The sequence below is a fragment of the Colias philodice genome, chromosome 23 (genome assembly GCF_061535455.1).
Source record: "Colias philodice isolate Cphi_HAF_F1 chromosome 23, ilColPhil1 Martin Lab GWU primary, whole genome shotgun sequence".
NCBI classification, from domain to species: Eukaryota; Metazoa; Arthropoda; class Insecta; order Lepidoptera; family Pieridae; genus Colias; species Colias philodice.
In genome coordinates, this window is record NC_143108.1 from 5,882,595 (window position 1) to 5,902,255 (window position 19,661).

A 19,661-nucleotide genomic window follows, 5' to 3' on the forward strand; every position below is an offset into this window, starting at 1 on the left:
CCGCGGAAATGAGCTAGTTTCAATTTTCAAATGACATTTTGTAGTAATTTAATCTTATGTTACTATTTGTTTAGTTTATTATATATTTTATGTGAGAAAATGGATAAAGAAGAAGAAAAGAAGTCAAACATTTTAACCTTTCAAAATAGATGATCGAAATTCGTAGTGTCCACAAATAATCGTTTTACAAGTACGTACTATCGAAACGTCTTAATTTTTAATACATCGCAATAACAAGGTGACACTGTCTACAAGACATCTACAGTGCCACAAACTTAACTGACCCGGTGACGGTGTCACTGATTTTAGTGCCGCTAAATAGTATTTCCCCGGATGCAAGGGTAAAAATAATGTCATTGCCAATGGTGTAAATTAACATTTATTTATACAAAATATTCCGTATGAAAAGTCAGTGAAAATGTGACATTTCAAAAAGGCTGCACGTAGTTCCAGTATTTGCCACCGGGTCAGTTAAGTTTGTGGTACTGTAATTTAAATATTGAAAACTCAAAATTAACCTCGAAAAAAAAAAACGGATTTCAATCGGAAGAGATCTTTCTTTCTACGGTGCATTTACATCAAACGAGCGAATGCTCATTCTAACTCCACTAAGTCAAATTATTTTAGTGTAAACAGGCGTAGAGCATTCCTCCGTTGTTCTTAGTGCGTTCGAAAAGATTCTATGCAATGTTCTAATACTGAACAACACTGAATACGAGTTTTCGTTCACACTAAAAGATCACAAAAGAATGCTCTAGCTCCATCTTCATATTTTGATGTAAATGCTAAGTTTAAATGACTCATTATTTATTAATTCATTACACTGGTCAACAATGATTTTGTTGCCCTGGATGTGAAAGTAGTTTCGAATAATTTAATGCATATTATATATAAAACTATTAATGGTTTTGGTAGATTGGCTCTAGTTTTTTTTTAATCCTAATTTTCTTATTAGACTCTAAAACGCAGCATGAAATAGAAGGTATATTTGTTTAACATCATTTATTTATTACAAAGTTTTACTTATTGTTTTGTTTTAGTATTTAATTAATTCAAATGGATATAAAAATAGAGAAAAATCATTAAAACTTATGAAAAAGTACAAGCAAATAGATTTTATAAGCTTCTCTTCTTAGTTAATTTTGGGACAATAGCTTTGTTATGGACCATCAGTAATCTGACATCATGTGAAATCCCATATACCCTGGTACCTTTATTCCATAATTTTTACTTCTTTTTCGATGCGTTCTTCCTGTTTCTCACAGAAATTTCGCAGATTTACTGGATATCTATCCAGGAGACTGTGGGGAAAGTGTAGCTTTATGTTCGTAATTGCTCATAAAATAATGAAGTTTTTTTAACAACTGTTGTGCAATTTCTTTATAATTTGGTGTTTTAAATTTACCTTAAATTTACCAATACTATATCTCTCCATAATTTACATTCAGCATCAGTTATAAAATTTTGTTAAATTTCCATCTTTTATCAATTTTCGACACGCCCGTCCTGTAGGGCCGTCGGGTATTCTTCTTATACTTCTAGATTCCCTCAAAGGCCTAAATTCTCATATTTATTAATTATTCCTAATTAATTTGCTTTGTCCAATTCTATTAATAAAAACATCAAGGGAATTTCGTATACCTATCCACTTTGCTGACTAAGTGCTACTGGGTATTTCTTCAACTCAATACAAACCGAACATTGTTGTTCATAAAAATGATTTTTTTACAGAAATAATTTATTATTCTGATATTCTACAGCCAGTTTTATAGAATAGGGTTATTTCTGAGCAAATAAATGTGCAGAAAAAGTAATTCACCAAAAAAATAAACACTTGTTATTAACCCGTATTCCGAAGGGCCGTAAGAAAATTTAATATATGAAAATCCAAATTTAAAAAAAACTAGAGCCAATTAATTAATTTTAATGATTACATTCGCAAACTGGGTACTTGAATTATATAAATCTGTAGAAATATCCAGGGCAACAAAAAAAAATAATTTGGAAAATCCAAAAGTGCACGCCTCATAATTTTTTTTTAATAAATATTTATTAATTATTATTTTTGTTTATTTAATAACAATTAAACCACATCGAATCAGACCCTTAAAAATGAAAGGGTTCTATTCCTGAGCATACTCAAGCGTAAGAGAAAAAAAAAGACTCGATTAGTAAAGTATTTCGGTCGCTATCGTGTTAACAAGAAAAAGGATCCGCACATACAGACACACGGACGTCCAAGACAGAACTTTTTTAAACTGTTTTTTAACTAGTTTAAATAACAAAAATGACATCAAAAATATCATGAACGTTAAAAATAGTGTTTTTTCTTAATATGTGTGTGTATGTATTATCTTACAAGTGCAATCTTTGATACATAAAGACATTTTAAGTTTGAAAAATCAGATGTTTTGCGCGAAGTGACAGTAGTACCCACCTCAACGCTTCGCTTATGAGGCGTGCAATTGTTTTTTTGTTGAGCTGTGTTATCTATCGTTAATCTATTACTATTCGCTACAAGATAAGGAAAATTATTTAAAGCAATATAGGCGGTAAAACTGGATACTAATCACTCATTATAATAAACTAGCTTTCCGCCCGCGGCTTCGCCCGCTTTGTCTAAAACCTAATAAATTATATACTAAAACCTTCCTCTTGAATCACTCTATCTATTAAAAAAAACCGTATCAAAATCCGTTGCGTAGTTTTAAAGATTTAAGCATATATAGGGACATAGGGACAGAGAAAGCGACTTTGTTTTATACTATGTAGTGATAGTGATGATGACACAGAACATACTTAAACTCATGGACGTATAAAAAAAGACGGACGCCGTTTTACGAACAAACAACGTGAAGCCACCGTAGTAAGCTAGCGATCGTGTAAAGACAATGAACACGCACACACTCTCACCATAGTAAGCTAGTCGGCCGCCATTACGTCGTAAACTACCGACTGATTAACTGCGTCACTGTTTCACAAAAAATATTTAAAATGCCGTCTTGCGTGGTTAAATGGTGTCGCAACAGTACAATTTTAAATAACAAAACACAAGGGATTCATTCCACAGGGAAGCAAGTTATTTCTTTTATGTTTTAATGACAAAATTATTACGGCAAAATTTATAGAAAAAAATACAGCCGCCATTGTCATCAACACAGCTGTTGCCATGGCAACATGGCACACACACATGGATGTGTCGCCGCCATTATTAAGCTTCACTCCATGTATAAGCGATATACCGTCCGTCTTTTTTTATACGTCCATGCTTAAACTGTTCTGTGGATGATGATGATACCTCCATACCTACTCACATTAAAGCTTGTTTGTTTGAACGCGCTTATCTCAGGAACTACTAGTCCTATTTGAAACATCCTTTCGGTGTTAAATAGCCCATTTATCGAGAAAGGCTATAGGCTAAATAATTAAATAATTTGGAAAATCCAAAAGTGCACGCCTCATAATTTTTTTTAATAAATATTTATTAATTATTATTTTTGTTTATTTAATAACAATTAAACCACATCGAATCAGACCCTGAAAAATGAAAGGGTTCTATTCCTGAGCATACTCAAGCGTAAAAGAAAAAAAAAGACTCGATTAGTAAAGTATTTCGGTCGCTATCGTGTTAACAAGAAAAAGGATCCGCACATACAGACACACGGACGTCCAAGACAGAACTTTTTTAAACTGTTTTTTAACTAGTTTAAATAACAAAAATGACATCAAAAATATCATGAACGTTAAAAATAGTGTTTTTTCTTAATATGTGTGTGTATGTATTATCTTACAAGTGCAATGTATGATACATAAAGACATTTTAAGTTTGAAAAATCAGATGTTTTGCGCGAAGTGACAGTTATAGTACCCACCTCAACGCTTCGCTTATGAGGCGTGCAATATAGTCATCACGTGAAGACCAAGACGGAGCACTGCGGGTAAAACCGGAGGGCACAGTGTTTAATATTATCATGTAGATTGTAGATAATATTATGGTGAAATGTTAAACAAGTATCATAGGAAATTTTATGCGTAGATATTTTATAAAAAAGTTAATGGCCTATGATGGAATACTAATTAATCTATGACAGATCCGATCCTGTTAAGTTGATATTTTATAGCCAAGAATAAAATTTAAATAAAAATATTTTAATGATCTTGTTTTAGGCCTACTCGGATGAGGGTGTTAAGGTCAATCATATATATCTATGGCGGAAATATACATTGAATAGAATTAAGATTTTTTTTGCATTAGGCCGATAAAAAAGTACGTTTGTTTATTTTAAAATGATTAAAATCAGACTACTGAGGCATGGGAACTTTTAGTTTCTTGTTTTTACAAACTATACGAAATAAAACCAATTTAGTAATAAATTAAATAAATGATGTAACTCCATCTATTATTATTTATATTTTTTGTTTGTGTAACTGAGAAATTTCAGCAGAGATCTACATTTTTTCAGACAATGAGGTCGAAAGATAAAGCATCGTTTCTCGCAGATTCCGCATTTATACATGGTATCTAATACTTGTATTCTTTTTTTATATAGTAATACCACAGATAATATAATACCATACAATATTTCTAAAAAACAATCTGAAAAAACTACATACTCAATATAATTTTTTTTACCATTACATAGATACACCATTACCGAGAATACAACACAAAAAAATATATTTTTTAATTCCACGTGAAACCAGGACAATTGGCTAGTATAATATTAAGTTAGGGCGTTTGTCCACTACAAGGAATTTTACGGTCCGGCATTCCGATTTTTTACGGTCCGGTATGGCACGCCATTAATCTAAATACTAGCTTGTGCACTATACGTAATTTTACTGTCCGACATTTTACTTTTCCCTATTCCGGATGGTTTTTTTGAGTTTACGAGTCGCTGTAGGTATAATTGTTTTCGAATGCCCACTTGCTTGGATTTTACTCTTTTTATTGCATATGCCAATTGAAAGCAAGCTCTTGTTTTACTTTCTTTTAGCTGGCAATGAGATTTGAGAAGTCGGTATTGTTATTTTACATACATTGACCAAGCATTGACCTATAATTTTTATCTAAGTAAGTGTTGGTAAGTTAAAGTTCAAGTGGGAATAGATTTAGCTCCTCGTCACCGATTAAAATAAATAAGTGAAACACGCATTTTAAATCTCTTACGGAACTTTACTTTTTATTATAACGAAGTAATATAATATTTCACCTTCTATATTTTTACTCGTTTCTTGTAAAATGCGAAAACAATCATTTATGATAGCATGATACCGCCATACTTCCTTGAACTGTACCGCACTGATCCGAGTAAAGACGGACAGGTGCACAAGCAATTCATCGGATTTTTCATGCCACACCGGACCGTAAAAAATCGGAATGCCGGACAGTAAAATTCCTTGTAGTGCACAAGCGCCCTTACTATGTATTATGTACATTGACGCGCAGTTGTCATAGGTCTAGTTTTGATAAATAATTAAAATACAGGTTTTGCGAAAAATATTCCATAATAATATCACAAATATTATGTATTCATAACGTGACTCCTTCAACACGTGATTTATTTGCATACACACCTATAATTATATACTAATGAGTTATTTATTTCATATATATTTAACCGACTTTGAAAAGGAAGGCTTTAAATTCGCACTTTTGCATTTAATTTGATTGATACTTAATACTTAAAGGTTATTGGATCTAGTGAAATATAATTATTACTCTATACTAATATAATAAAGCTGAAGGTTTGTTTGTTTGAACGCGCTAATCTCAGTAACTACGGGTCCGATTTGAAAAATTCATTCGGTGCTAATAAGCCCATTTTTATAGTAAGGCTATTTATTATTATCATCTCGCTAAGACCGGAGAAGCGGAGCAATGCGGGTAAAACCGCGGGGCACAGCTATATCTATATAGGAAAAATGTGATTGTTGTTGACCCATGAAAAATATTTATCGCAAATGTAACTCGGTAATGATGTTAGCTTTTTTATGGTAGTAGTCAGTAGAATTTTAAATTTGGTTCCGTAGTTTTTGACAAAAATCTTAAAAAAGCTTAAAATGTATCCTCTTTATAATATTATTTTTATATACAATGAAATATATATTATCTTTTTGTTGTTTATAATTATATTCTTTAATCATACAATTTTAAATGTGAAAGAAAGTCCGTTTGTCTGTTATTCTGTTACGCTTTCACGGATAAATCGCTGAACCAATTTTGGACATTCGTGGTGGATCATAGGTCAAATATGGCAGTTTTATGAGCCTTAAAACATGTAAAATTTATTAGTATAGACAAGTGTTTGTGTAACAAACAAATAGGCATACAAAAGGAAACAAAATTGAAATAAAAAATGTGAGAAAAATGAAATAAATTAAGGTGGGTTTGTGTGTGTGGTAAATGTAAATTATCTAGCTGTTCAACTTATTTAAATATTTTCGATTTTTTTTAGCAATGATTCACATAATACGTTTATTAATTTATATGATATTCGTGTTTCCAAGTTGATTGAACTTTGTTTTAATTATGTGGAATTGATTTATAACTTTTCAACCACATGGTCGATTTATTGTTTGCAATAATTATTAAGGTGATATTATAATAATACCTATGTGATATTTTGTGTCACACATTTTCAGCCCCTACGGAAATAGGGGGAAAAGCAGCCATAGACTAATCTTTTACACACAGACACAGACTTGTATTTCAGACATAGACTAGGTATATATTTTTTTTATCAAAGAGTGATGTATGAAGTTTTAATACTCTCAATAAAGATTGGTAGCTTCTTCTCTTCAAGCGTAGAGTGAACAGGTACCTTCTAGGAAAGCGCGTTCCATCTTGGACCGCATCTCAGCTTAACATCAGGCGAGATTGTGGTCAAGCGCTTCCCTATTCACAATAAAAAAAGGTTATATTAAAAGTATAAAACATCCATCACAAACTTTAGCATAACTTTTGAATGGTAGTTAAATATAGATTAAAAAAACTCGCTATAATAAGTTTAACTTTTTTTTTTATAGTGGGGAAATCTTCCAAAGATACCCACGGCCCCCGGGGATGGAGCCAAGGGTTATGTCGGATTCTTACCGACTAAAACCCCACTGTGTTCCGTCGAGCCGCGCAGTTAGCCGGGGCCGCGGGTACTCTTAGAAATCGTCCACGACCCTGGATAATAAGTTTAACTAAAGAATTTTTTTATCGTCACCGATCTTTGATATGTGTTTCAATTAAATCTGTCCGTTTAAAGTAAACTATAACATACTAAAAAATGAACAGATGAAGCAAAGTGTGTCAATATAGGACTAAACATAATTATATAACTACTTATCATATATTACAATTTAAATAATATAAACGAGTCCAATTTTATGTCAATAAAATCAAATAAAAAGATCAAGGTAGTCGCATGTCGGAAATCCTTAACTTTGTCCTTGAAAATTAGTTAAAAAACAGGAAGGGAGCCAGTGAAAAGCTGGCAAGAAACTCTTTAGTTACTATAAAATTAATATAAATGTAGTTACTTCTAAAATCAGAATAATTCATGATCATAAAACATTACCTGTCTTACCACAAATAACTTTAGACAGGGCGCGGGAGGTTCTGTCGTATTTCACATAGACTCATTACTATTGACACTTGACAGATCCCTGGTTTAAGTTAGACTGAGTTTAAATTGTTTTGAGGTAATACCACAGAATACATAATAGTAGCTAAACGCTACAGAACGGACACTCTCCGCCTCCCGCCAAAATTAAACACTTACCTCACCCCGCACGATCAGTCTAAAAATGGTCCACATTTTTCTACAGGGACGATACGCAACGAAGATTGACAACATTAATCAAATTGACTTAAAGTAATTTTATTATTTTGGATTTGTGATTATTGTTTTTCGTAGAAAATGGTTAGATATTGTGCTGTTTACGGATGTATTTCATCAGAAAAACGCGAATTTTTTTTACGCTAGTCAAAAATGTGCCAACCATAAAGCGTTAACACACACATTTGCAGTCTCTACAGTGTGACTGTCAAAACGATAATTTTGTATGGAGTGTCCGGGGTGTGGTAATACCATAGATATTCTAATTAGAGATAACATTAAGTACATACAAAATACTCCTTTTCTTAGTTACATGACGTGATGAAAACAATACACTTGAAAAACAATGATGAGGTCACAGTCGATTGTTTTCATAATAACATTAATTATTAGTGATGTCCCGTGGCTTCATTTACCGACAATTGTGACCATTTTATAATGATGTGTTAAGAGTTCTTTTGAATCTCTTTTACCTTTTAAAATATGATAAAAAGACACAGCAGTGTTTGCTCTATCTGTATAAAAAAAATATATTAGTGGCTATGATTTTTTTTGTATAATCATTAGGTTCAAACTTTTCTAGTAAGTTTTTTTTTATATTTCAAGTCATTTTCCTGCCAAAAACGTGTGCTGGCTAATAGGTATGTCTATGTTCTATGGCTCTACATTCGAAATCATTGTAAAGTATATGGAGCTATTTTTCGCTGATTATAAAACGATCTGAACAGTATCTATGATCTTTCTAAATCAATTAAGGAAATACGATGTTTTGTAATTAAATTATACCTAAATGATTTTTTTAAGCTTTTCTGTTTCTCTACAAGTCTACATAATATATATATTCCACTTCAATCTGTACACGTTCGAACACAAGATTAATAACTATCTAATTTAATAATATTATTCTCATTAATTTGAAAATTTTTTTAAGATATTTTATAGACACCTAAGAAACTGCTACTTATTTTTCCGATAAATTATGTAGCGCCGAGAGGTGACTAATCATAATTAGTCTTAAATTATTAAAATATTTCTATGATGTATTTAAATCTTTGATTTTATTACTTTGAATATTCAATTATATTTACTACTAGCGGTCCGCCCCGGCTTCGCCCGTGGTACATAATATTTACGTTTTCTCTACATAAGAACCATCCTCGTACTTCAAGGAATATAATAAAAAAAGAATTATCGAAATCGATTCAGCCGTTCTCGAGTTATGCGCTTACTTACACATTTTGCGATTCATTTTTATATATAAGATTCTAACGCGATTGTAAAATCGCAACCACATTTTATTCACAACTCCCTAATGACGACTCCCATAAGGAAATTAAATGCACATACAAAAAGAATCATTACGAGTTACATTATATATAACATAATATAATTCTAGAAAACGACATTCTAGTTCCTTATTTACATCCTTCCGCTTCTGTGTTAAAATCAACTGTGAAATGGGTATTATGTAGTACTAGCATTCCGCCCGCGGCTTCGCCCGCGTTTTCAAAGAAAAACCCGTTCCCGTAGGATTTCCGCGATAAAACCTATCCTATGTCCTTTCTCGGGTATCAAAAAATCTCTATACCAAATTTCATGCAAATTGGTTTAGTAGTTAAGGCGTGATTGAGTAACAGACAGACAGACAGAGTTACTTTCGCATATAATATTAGTATGGATTATTTAACTTCATAATATTATGAAATAAGGCTATTTTAACATTGGCTAAATATGGAAGGAATGAGTGTACTATAGTCTATAAGTCACCGTTTATGTTTGCGTTATGTAATATTTGAATCGAATTTCTACGTGTTAAAATACTGTTATAAATATATTATCATAAATAAAATAAATAATTCAGGACAATTTTCACACACGGCACGATCTGATCCCATACTAAGCTTTCGCTTGTGTTATGGAAACCAGATGGCTGATAAACATACATATACATATTATATAATTTTAAATACATACTTATATAGATAACTAGCGGTCCGCCCCGGCTTCGCCCGTGCATATTTACGTTTTCTCTACATAAAAACCATCCTCGTACTTCAAGGAATATAATAAAAAAAGAATTATCGAAATCGGTTCAGCCGTTCTCGAGTTATGCGCTTACCAACACATTTTGCGATTCATTTTTATATATAAGACTAGCGGTCCGCCCCGGCTTCGCCCGTGGTACATATTTACGTTTTCTCTACATAAAAACCATTCTCGTACTTCAAGGAATATAATAAAAAAAGAATTATCGAAATCGGTTCAGCCGTTCTCGAGTTATGCGCTTACCAACACATTTTGCGATTCATTTTTATATATAAGATTAACACCCCGACACAGAGCAAACATCTATGTTCATCACACAAATATTTGCCCCGGGTGGGAATCGAACCCACGACCTCTGGCTTGGAAGGCAGGGCCACTACCACAGGCCACTCTACCAACCAAGCCAACCGGTCAGTCATAATCATCATGGCATGAATAAAAGATCAAATAACAATGCTATATCCATACTTAATATTATAAATGCGAAAGTAACTCTATCTGTCTGTCTGTTACTCAATCACGCCTTAACTACTGAACCAATTTGCATGAAATTTGGTATAGAGATATTTTGATACCCGAGAAAGGACATAGGATAGGTTTTATCCCGGAAATCCCACGGGAACGGGAACTATGCAGGTTTTTCTTTGACTGCGCGGGCGATGCCGCGGGCGGAAAGCTAGTAGTATATAATATGTATATAATATTGAATGTGGTAATCTATTTATATCTTTATTATGATGTTATATAAACTCATAATAGCAGATATAATACTGTATATCTTATAAAGACGAATAAACATAACAATCTGGAGTAATATCTTATCTTCTTATCTTCTTATATATAAAAATGAATCGCAAAATGTGTTGGTAAGCGCATAACTCGAGAACGGCTGAACAGATTTCGATAATTCTTTTTTTATTATATTCCTTGAAGTACGAGGATGGTTCTTATGTAGAGAAAACGTAAACATGTACCACGGGCGAAGCCGGGGCGGACCGCTAGTCTTATATATAAAAATGAATCGCAAAATGTGTTGGTAAGCGCATAACTCGAGAACGGCTGAACCGATTTCGATAATTCTTTTTTTATTATATTCCTTGAAGTACGAAGATGGTTTTTATGTAGAGAAAACGTAAATATGTACCACGGGCGAAGCCGGGGCGGACCGCTAGTATATGTATAAAAATGAATCGCAAAATGTGTTGGTAAGCGCGTAACTCGAGAACGGCTGAACCGATTTTGATAATTCTTTTTTTATTATATTCCTTGAAGTACGAGGATGGTTTTTATGTAGAGAAAACGTAAATAAGTACCACGGGCGAAGCCGGGGCGGACCGCTAGTATCATTATAACTTTGAAATTGTGTAAAATTGAAATAAATCTTCGAAATATATTCATTAGAATCACAAATAAAAAACTTTTAACCCAACCGCGAATTATGAAATCCATACGAGCAGAATATTTGAAAAGGTCGAACTTTCACTTATTTTTATTTCGTCATGTCATATCACTTCAACGATCAGCCCCCGTACTATGTCTTATAGCCTGCAGTATTATATTTTCAAGTGTAGGAAAGTGACAGCCCTATATAGGTCATCTAGCGCCATCACTTTCCCACCCTGGAAATAATACTGCAACAAGACATCATGGTAACTGACGCTTGCAACGTCTATTGCTTTGTGACCTATTTCGTTTAATGCCGGTAAGAGCCTCGCAAAGGTAACTTTGTCTTACGCTTTTTCGATCAGGTCACGTGTCCTGACGCGAGTTTAAGATTTTATACCCATTACCTACAGAAAAAGTGCTCAAAGCCGCTAAAGAAGTTTTCACTTCAAAAATAATAATAATAATAATGAGGGCGTAGGGATGTGACGACCCCATCGCCCACGGTTGGAATATCTATTGTCTACGTGACAATAGATATTCCACCCGTGCAATCAGTCAACCCGCAGGACACCTTGTGGCGGGGTGTCGGGGAGTAGCGACCCCGCGGGAACCGAGTGCTCCCGGGGGAGGCCCCTGTCTTCATCTCCGGCTCGCCTTCACCGGCCAGTCGGAGTGAAGCCTGACGAGGACAGGACCCCCACCTCTGGCTTGCCTTAACCGGCCGGCCAGAGTGGAGTCGCGAGAGCTTTTAGCTCGAAGGGTGGATGCGAAGCGTAAGTGGCGAGTGGGCACGTGATGCTGGACCCTCAGGGAGCGCGTGATCGTAGTTTAAAGTCCAGGGACGCCTCTCCACCCTTAGCTGCTCACAATATGTTGCCCCCTTGTCGCACTATTGCAGCGACTTATTTCGGGGGCCCATACAGTGAGAGGGCGAGTCACCACCTGCCAACAATTTTTTGCTATATCTTAGTAGAAAGGCAGCTCAGGTGCCATAGTCTTCCATAGTCCTTAATTCCGGTCCATTAACATCCCATTCCATAGCCCAGTTTATTTTATTCCCTTATCTTGCAATAGTCCTACATCGGCCGCGGACTGCCTAGGGCTGTATCTCTATAGTGCAGTCATGGGCAGGCTGCGGCTGGTGTCCCACAACACATTAAAATTCTCGAAAGGGCCTCTGCGTGTTGGATCCGTGTCCCCACGTAAGCCTTCCAAAGATCCGGGTACCGTCCTTCTGGTGGTACCCGAGTATTATGGAACAGAGAAACATAATAATGACACGCCTTAGCTTCGCTTTGACGACGATTAATTTTTTTTAAAACTGCCCCGTACCATCATGTCTGATAGCAGTATTATTTCCATAATGAGAGTGATGGCGCTCGCGCTAGACGACCTATATAACGCTGACATTTTTCCACACTAGAAATTACATGGTGCGGAGTAGTTCTAAAAACACTTTTAAATCATTAACTAAGCGAAGCGAAGGCGTGTCGTTAAATCGAAAGAGGTCTCAAAGCAACAGACGTTGAAGACGCCAGTAACGATGATTTCTATTTCCACACTGGAAATAATACTGCTATAAGACGCCATAGTATTAATTGTGAAAATGAATTATAGAACCGCGAAGCGAAGCGAATGCGTGGCGACATCAAAAGAGGTCACAGAGCAATAGACGTCGCAGACGGGTCAACAACCATCGTATTTCACATTGCAAGTGAAATTAACCTTCGGCATTATTATTCAACGCTCGTCTTTTGTGTAACTGGCCTTGGTGAATAAGCAGCGGATATATATTCTGTGGAAGAAAAGCAATGCTCTCGCAAGATACCCTATGTCGTCAGAGTTTTATGTGTCTACAGGAGTGTTGTTGTGTGAGTCATGTGTATTGTCTATATGTGTAGTCTTGTTACAGCACACAGACTGAAAATTGTATGTGTGTGTGTGTGGGAACAGGATAGATGTGGGATAGATGTACGGTATATACATATTGAAAAAATATAAAGATTTATTTTATTTATTTTCACCATTAGATACATTTTACAATAATTGAAACCTGTGTTACTCGAGATTTTGACGGTTTCTAATGAAATTAGTTATTATTATACGTAAAGAACTTTCAACTGAATATATTGAATTATTCATTCACATGGTACCTACAACGAGAGGCCAATCTTGAAACTAGTTAGAATTTAATACCTTCACAGTTTTTGCAGAATTACGACCATAATTAAGATTAGTGAAAATATTATCATAACAATGAAGCCATGAACTAAGTGGCCAACAAAAGATCATGTGGGTGTCATATCATCATCACATTTTATAGTCACCAAATAAAATATGCCTACCATAAAATATATCGTACTTAAGTTCAAATTTCGTATTATTTGTCTATTTCTTATAAGATATATTTAATCATCACGAGTCTCTGAACTCAAGAATAAATAAACTGGTCAAGTGCGAATAATTCTTGCAATGGTTCCGTACAATTTGATTGTAATTCAATCCACGTGCTTTAAGAATAGCTTTTAGTCACACCCCGGACACTCCATACAAAATTATCGTTTTGACAGTCACATTGTAGAGACTGCAAATGTGTGTGTTAACGCTGTTGTTAAAGAGTGTCCGTTCTGTACCGTTTAGCTACTATTATGTATTCTGTGGTTTAGTTTAACTTAACTCCATTTCTAGGCAATATGCGTACTGGAATCGCCCATTTATTTTTATAAACAGTTTGAAAAAGACATCTAAAACGGTCAAGGTCCATATTGTAATCAGTCTAGGTTGCTTTTTGTTTGAATTTCCGAATTATTTGTTGCTTCTCATTGACTATTTTTTAAGCTATTGCATAGCTTCTATCGCGGGCCTTGACCGCGGGGACCGAATCGAGAAATTCCGTAACGAAATAACCTCACGCTCCCCACTCCGCCGGGCTCGGAGGTGTGGCTTGAAGGCATGCTATGCAATAGCTTTACCGCGGCAGTCCCCGAGGGCCGAGTGCCACGCGTCTTTTTTTATATCTTTTATTTGTTCATCTAAAGAAGCCTCAAACTTCTGTAGCTCATTGCAGGTTACGAAATCTTATAATACGGGAGTCTATTCCTTTATGCGTGATTATTTTGTAATCCCTGTTATAATTGCGTTTCTTCCCTCTATATAATCAAATATTCGTAAACCGTACTCCGCTCCTGTTGGTCTTAGGCTCTTAGCGTGATATACCTATAGCCTTCCTCGATAAATGGGCTATACCAGTAGTTCCTGAGATTAGCGCGTTCAAACAAACTCTTGAGCTTTATAATATGAGTATAGATTATATATTAAATTCACCTTTATCCCAAGGAACCCTACTAATGAGAAATGGGTGCTTGGCAAACGTTGAAGGAATTCTAAACAGAGTCGTTTGTAATACAAAATGTAATAGGTACAGGATTTTCCTTAAGTTAAATATTTTATAATCGTGTGAACTGTGAAGAATTGACTTCCAAAATAGAAGGTTCTAGATATATTTTGATTTAAATACTCGTCTTGTGTATGTAACTGGGTATCTTTTGTTTACTTTAGTTTTTACTAAGTTTGACAGTTAGTCCATTGAAATGTTACATTTTTTAGGCCTAACCTTGCGTTTTTTAGAGGACGCAATTTTATTTTTTTGATGTGTAGGAGGGGTCAGTGTGAAGCTATCACCAAGTTTGTGGGGTCACCACCCTTGTCCCATGGCCGCCATCTTTAAAATAGCGGTTGAAATCGTTTTTACGATATATCTCGTAAACTATTTATCTGATAATAAAACCAACCCCAAATGTAACTTTTCAATGAAGTAAGTATTGGATATTTTATTAATATTGTTTTTAATATAGGTACTATGGTGTACAAAATACTATATAGATACAATAGGTATAATAATGGACATCTTATCCTATTTTTTCAACTATTTTGATAAACAAGAAAGATTCTAAACAAGTATAAATGAATGTTTATTGTTCAAGTAAAAAGTACCGATCAGGTTTAGGCGAAATTTTGCTGAAAGATTATGGTCTAATTAAGCAAAATTTTATACCTAGTTTTAAACTCGAGTGAGGCTGCGAGATAGAGCGAGTAGGTACCTACACTAAATATGTTTTAAGAGATGCCAGGTAGGTAATAGGTAGTGAAGAGTATAATAAAATATGTAAAAAGATATTTAAAATGTATCGAGTGAATAAATATTCAAAACTAGCCGCTCCGCGCGATTTCTCGCCCGTGGCTCCTCTCCTGTTGGTCGTAGCGTGATGGTTTATAGCTAGCCTTCCTCGATAAATGAGCTATCTAACACCGAAAGAATTTTTCAAATCGGACCAGTAGTTCCCGAGATTAGCGCGTTCAAACAAACAAACTCTTCAGCTTTATAATATTATTAGTATAGATTTAACCGCATTACCTATATATTATTCACTTATTACATAAATAACGAAACAAACATATTTATGTCCTAAAAATCTTTGCTCTTTATACTATAAACACAAGTTACAATTAAATATTAGAAGTAGTTAACTGCAAACAACAACCGATTGAATTAAAAATATGAAGAAGGTAGTTCCAGAGATTAGCGCGTTCAAATAAACAAACAAGCTTTATATTTATTAGTAGTATAGATAAAGCGCGTTTAAAATTAATTCCAGTCTTTAATTTCTATATATTTTTATAGGAATAAGCAAAGCTAATTTCTTGTACCTATCTCTGTGCACATTTTCTCCTGGCTTCGTACTAACATTTAAATATAATACTTTTGGCCAATATATTCATTAGTTCCTCTATGTCTATGCAAAATCTATACTAATATTATAAAGCTGAAGAGTTTGTTTGTTTGAACGCGCTAATCTCGGGAACCACCGGTCCGATTTGAAAAATTCTTTCAGTGTTACATAGCCCATTCATCGAGGGAGGCTATCGGCTATACATATATTATCATCACTTACACTTTACATTAACGATCTTACTAACCTTCCTATTGATGGTGGTAAAATCATTTCGTACGCAGATGACACCGCTATAGTGTTTTCTGGGCGCTCATGGAATATGGTGTACTCAATTGCTCAACTGGGTCTCTCAAAGATTTATGATTGGCTTAAATTGAATCTACTTACATTAAACATTAAAAAAACGAATTATATTTGTTTCTCAATTAACAATAGAACTCAACCTAATAATAACTTTTCTTTAAAACTTCATGAATGTAATAATATAAATAACTTGAATTGTAATTGTAATTTAATTGAAAAAGTTTCCTTTACTAAATATTTAGGCATAATCTTAGATTATCGCCTCTCTTGGTATTGCCATCCAGACTATATTAATGAAAGAACCCGAAAATTTATATGGATTTTTAAAATGTTAAGACATATAACCACTCCTGAACTCATTAACCAAATTTATAAATCTCTTGTGCAATCTGTAATTAACTATTGTATCCCTATATGGGGTGGAGCAAATAAAACTAAACTCTTGGACGTGGAACGTGGCCATCGTTGTCTACTTAAAGTGATGTACTTTAAACCGCGAAGGTTTTCAACCTCGGAACTATATAAAATCTGCGATGTTCTAACAGTTAGACAGTTGTACATTCTTTTGGTTACTACTAAAATTCGTAAAATGGCTCCTTTTGACAAATCAACTGAAAATAGAAGGAGAAAGAAAGACGTTTTTAACACTATATGTACTAAAACAGTTTTTGCTAAACACCAATTTAAAGCAAGGTCCATCTACCTCTATAATCGTCTTAATAATATTTTGGATATTCATAGACTTAATCATCGTGATTTTAAAAAAACAGTTATTCATTATTTAAAAACACTTTCCTATGAGGATACTGAGGCGCTTTTACACTACATTATATAATATTCTGTAATAGCTTAAACATACCCAAACACACACACACACACACACACTCACACACACGAACGCACGCACACACACACACGCACGCACGCACACACACACACACACACACACACTCACTTATACACATACATCTGCACACGTATTATATTTGTAAACTTTAGTTAAGGAAGAGCGGGTCCTCCTGACACAGGTTTTTGTAAACTTACTAGGAGGACTCATCCACTTTCTGTTTTTGAAAATTGTGTGTATGAAATAAATATATTTTTCATTTTCATTTTCATTTTTTCATCACTTACAACTTTAATTTGCCAGTCAGTTCAATTCACGGCGTAAACTGACAGGGAATAAGAGGTTATAATACGGCCCCTGCTACCAGTTATAATTCGCTATTTTTAAAAGAGTTATATCACTATTTGTCTTAGAAATATGATTATACAAATATTGATATTACGTTATAAGATTAGGAAATTCACGGACCACGTAACAACATTTGGATTTTTTCATTTCACCATTGAGACTGTTATGTTTAATGAAAAAGGTACAAATTGATTCGATTTAATATCATAAATATGCTTTTTTATTATTTTTGTTTAAATGTAAAATTTTGGTACAATAGCTAATCTGCAAATCAAAGTACCTAACTGATAAAGAACAAAATCCGGGTTAAAAGTTAACGTCATAGGTACATAATATAAAATATTATACGTTAATTTGATAATTTTCCCACGAAATGCGCATAAACGTAAGTTGTACGCATCAGTGATTGCTAAATATCTGACATAATTTGATGTTTAAAAAGGTGTGGTTATTAATTAATTTTATCTTAAATAATTAAAACAAAGAATATATTAAATTATTTAGAAAGTATTATAGGTAGAATATTTTATTTTCTTTGATCTAGGTATTGGGAACATTTGAAATAATAACGATAGGTACATTTATAATTTAAAATAATATTTATTACCATAATAACAGGAAAATTATTCCTAATTAACTATGTTAAAAATGCGATCTAGCAAGACATCAATAAATATTATAACGGAATGTTCCAAATTCTACATTTCTTAAGAATTCCAACTGCCAAGTTTAAACAAATGTCTGTAACAAAATTTCTTTTTTATAATACATTTTACGGTCAAAATTTCCTTGCAATTTTTAACAATTATTGAAATTTCACCGTAATGTAAAGGAGGAGGAGTTTTTGGTCCATGAAGGAATTTTTTAAAGGAGATCTCCCTATCAACATCAAAAGAAAGCTTATGGACATGTGTATTCTTCCTATCTTGACTTATGGTGCGCAAACTTGGTCGCTGACAAAGGAACAAAAGTCCAAACTGAAGGTCTGTCAAAGGGCAATGGAGCGAAGTATACTGGGTGTTAAATTAACAGATCGTGTTCGAAACACCGAGCTGCGCTCCAAAACTAAAATTGCCGATGTAGCGCAAAAAGCCGCTGCGTTGAAATGGAGTTGGGCAGGGCACATAAGTCGCATGCCGGACGAACTGTGGGCCAAGATAACCACTTTGTGGAGCCCAGGAACACATAGAAGACGTCGCGGCAGGCCGAAGAAGAGATGGCGAGATGAACTTCACCAATTTAAAAATGACTGGTTCTCATTAGGACAAGACCGCGATTCGTGGAAGCGACTTGGAGAGGCCTTTGCCCAGCATTGGGACACGACAGGCTGATATAATAATAATAATAAATAATAATAATGTAAATCTATAGCATGACTCACCGCTAAGAAATGAGAAATTTCGTTTCACATCCGTGCAAATAGTAAAAAAACTGTTCAATGAAAAACAATTATAATAATAACGAAAACTACGCTATAACATCTTATAAATAACTAGAACACATATTGTACTTACCAAATAACGAAAAAGTTTCACTTCCTTTTACTTTCAAAGCACTTACACTTTTAATTTCAATTCAATTTGTTATTACTGAAATTAAAAAATGGAACAGGCACAAAATTTTCTAAGCACAAATAAAAAAGGATAAATTTGAAAAGCGCGCGCGTTTTGATTTTGACAGATTATTTTTTTTTAATCCACGATACAGCGTATGCGGCCAGCGTTCGAATTGAAACTGCTTCGTGCTTCGCTCTCACTGACCAACGCGCAGACCTAGGAACCTTGAGAGCAGGCAAATAGTCCATTGTATTTTAAAATTATAAGAATAATTGCTAAGATAATATTAACTGAGCAATCGCGGCTGTAGCAAAAACAAGTGTTTAACCACGCAAACTTATGACACGTTTAACTCTGTAATTAGCATTTTATTGTTTTTTAAGCTTTAAGTTTTACCTATTTTTCCAAGTGAGGAATATGGTCTTATAAAACGTGTGTTTTAAAAATGTTTATAGGTTTTCCTTAGAAGAGCAAACGATGACACAGTATGCAAAGCTCGGTCGTAGGTCGTAGGTATATGTTTATAATTTTTAAATTGAATTATGTGTAAGTTTCAATCAACAATTTTTTAGCATTCCAAATGTATGGGGAAATATTTGGTAAAATAAATCTT

At 34.1% G+C, this 19,661-nt stretch overlaps 1 protein-coding gene across 1 annotated transcript in view; it reads right to left on the reverse strand.

Annotated features, from left to right (window-relative positions):
* The window catches only part of LOC149478071 (ABC transporter G family member 23-like), a 72,636-nt gene extending 53,405 nt beyond the window's left edge, over positions 1–19,231 (reverse strand). The window contains exon 1 of the mRNA XM_089709867.1: positions 19,007–19,231. The gene's annotated coding sequence lies outside the window, so the exon portion shown is untranslated. The remainder of the gene's footprint in view (positions 1–19,006) is intronic.
* Between the last annotated feature and the right edge of the window lie 430 nt (positions 19,232–19,661).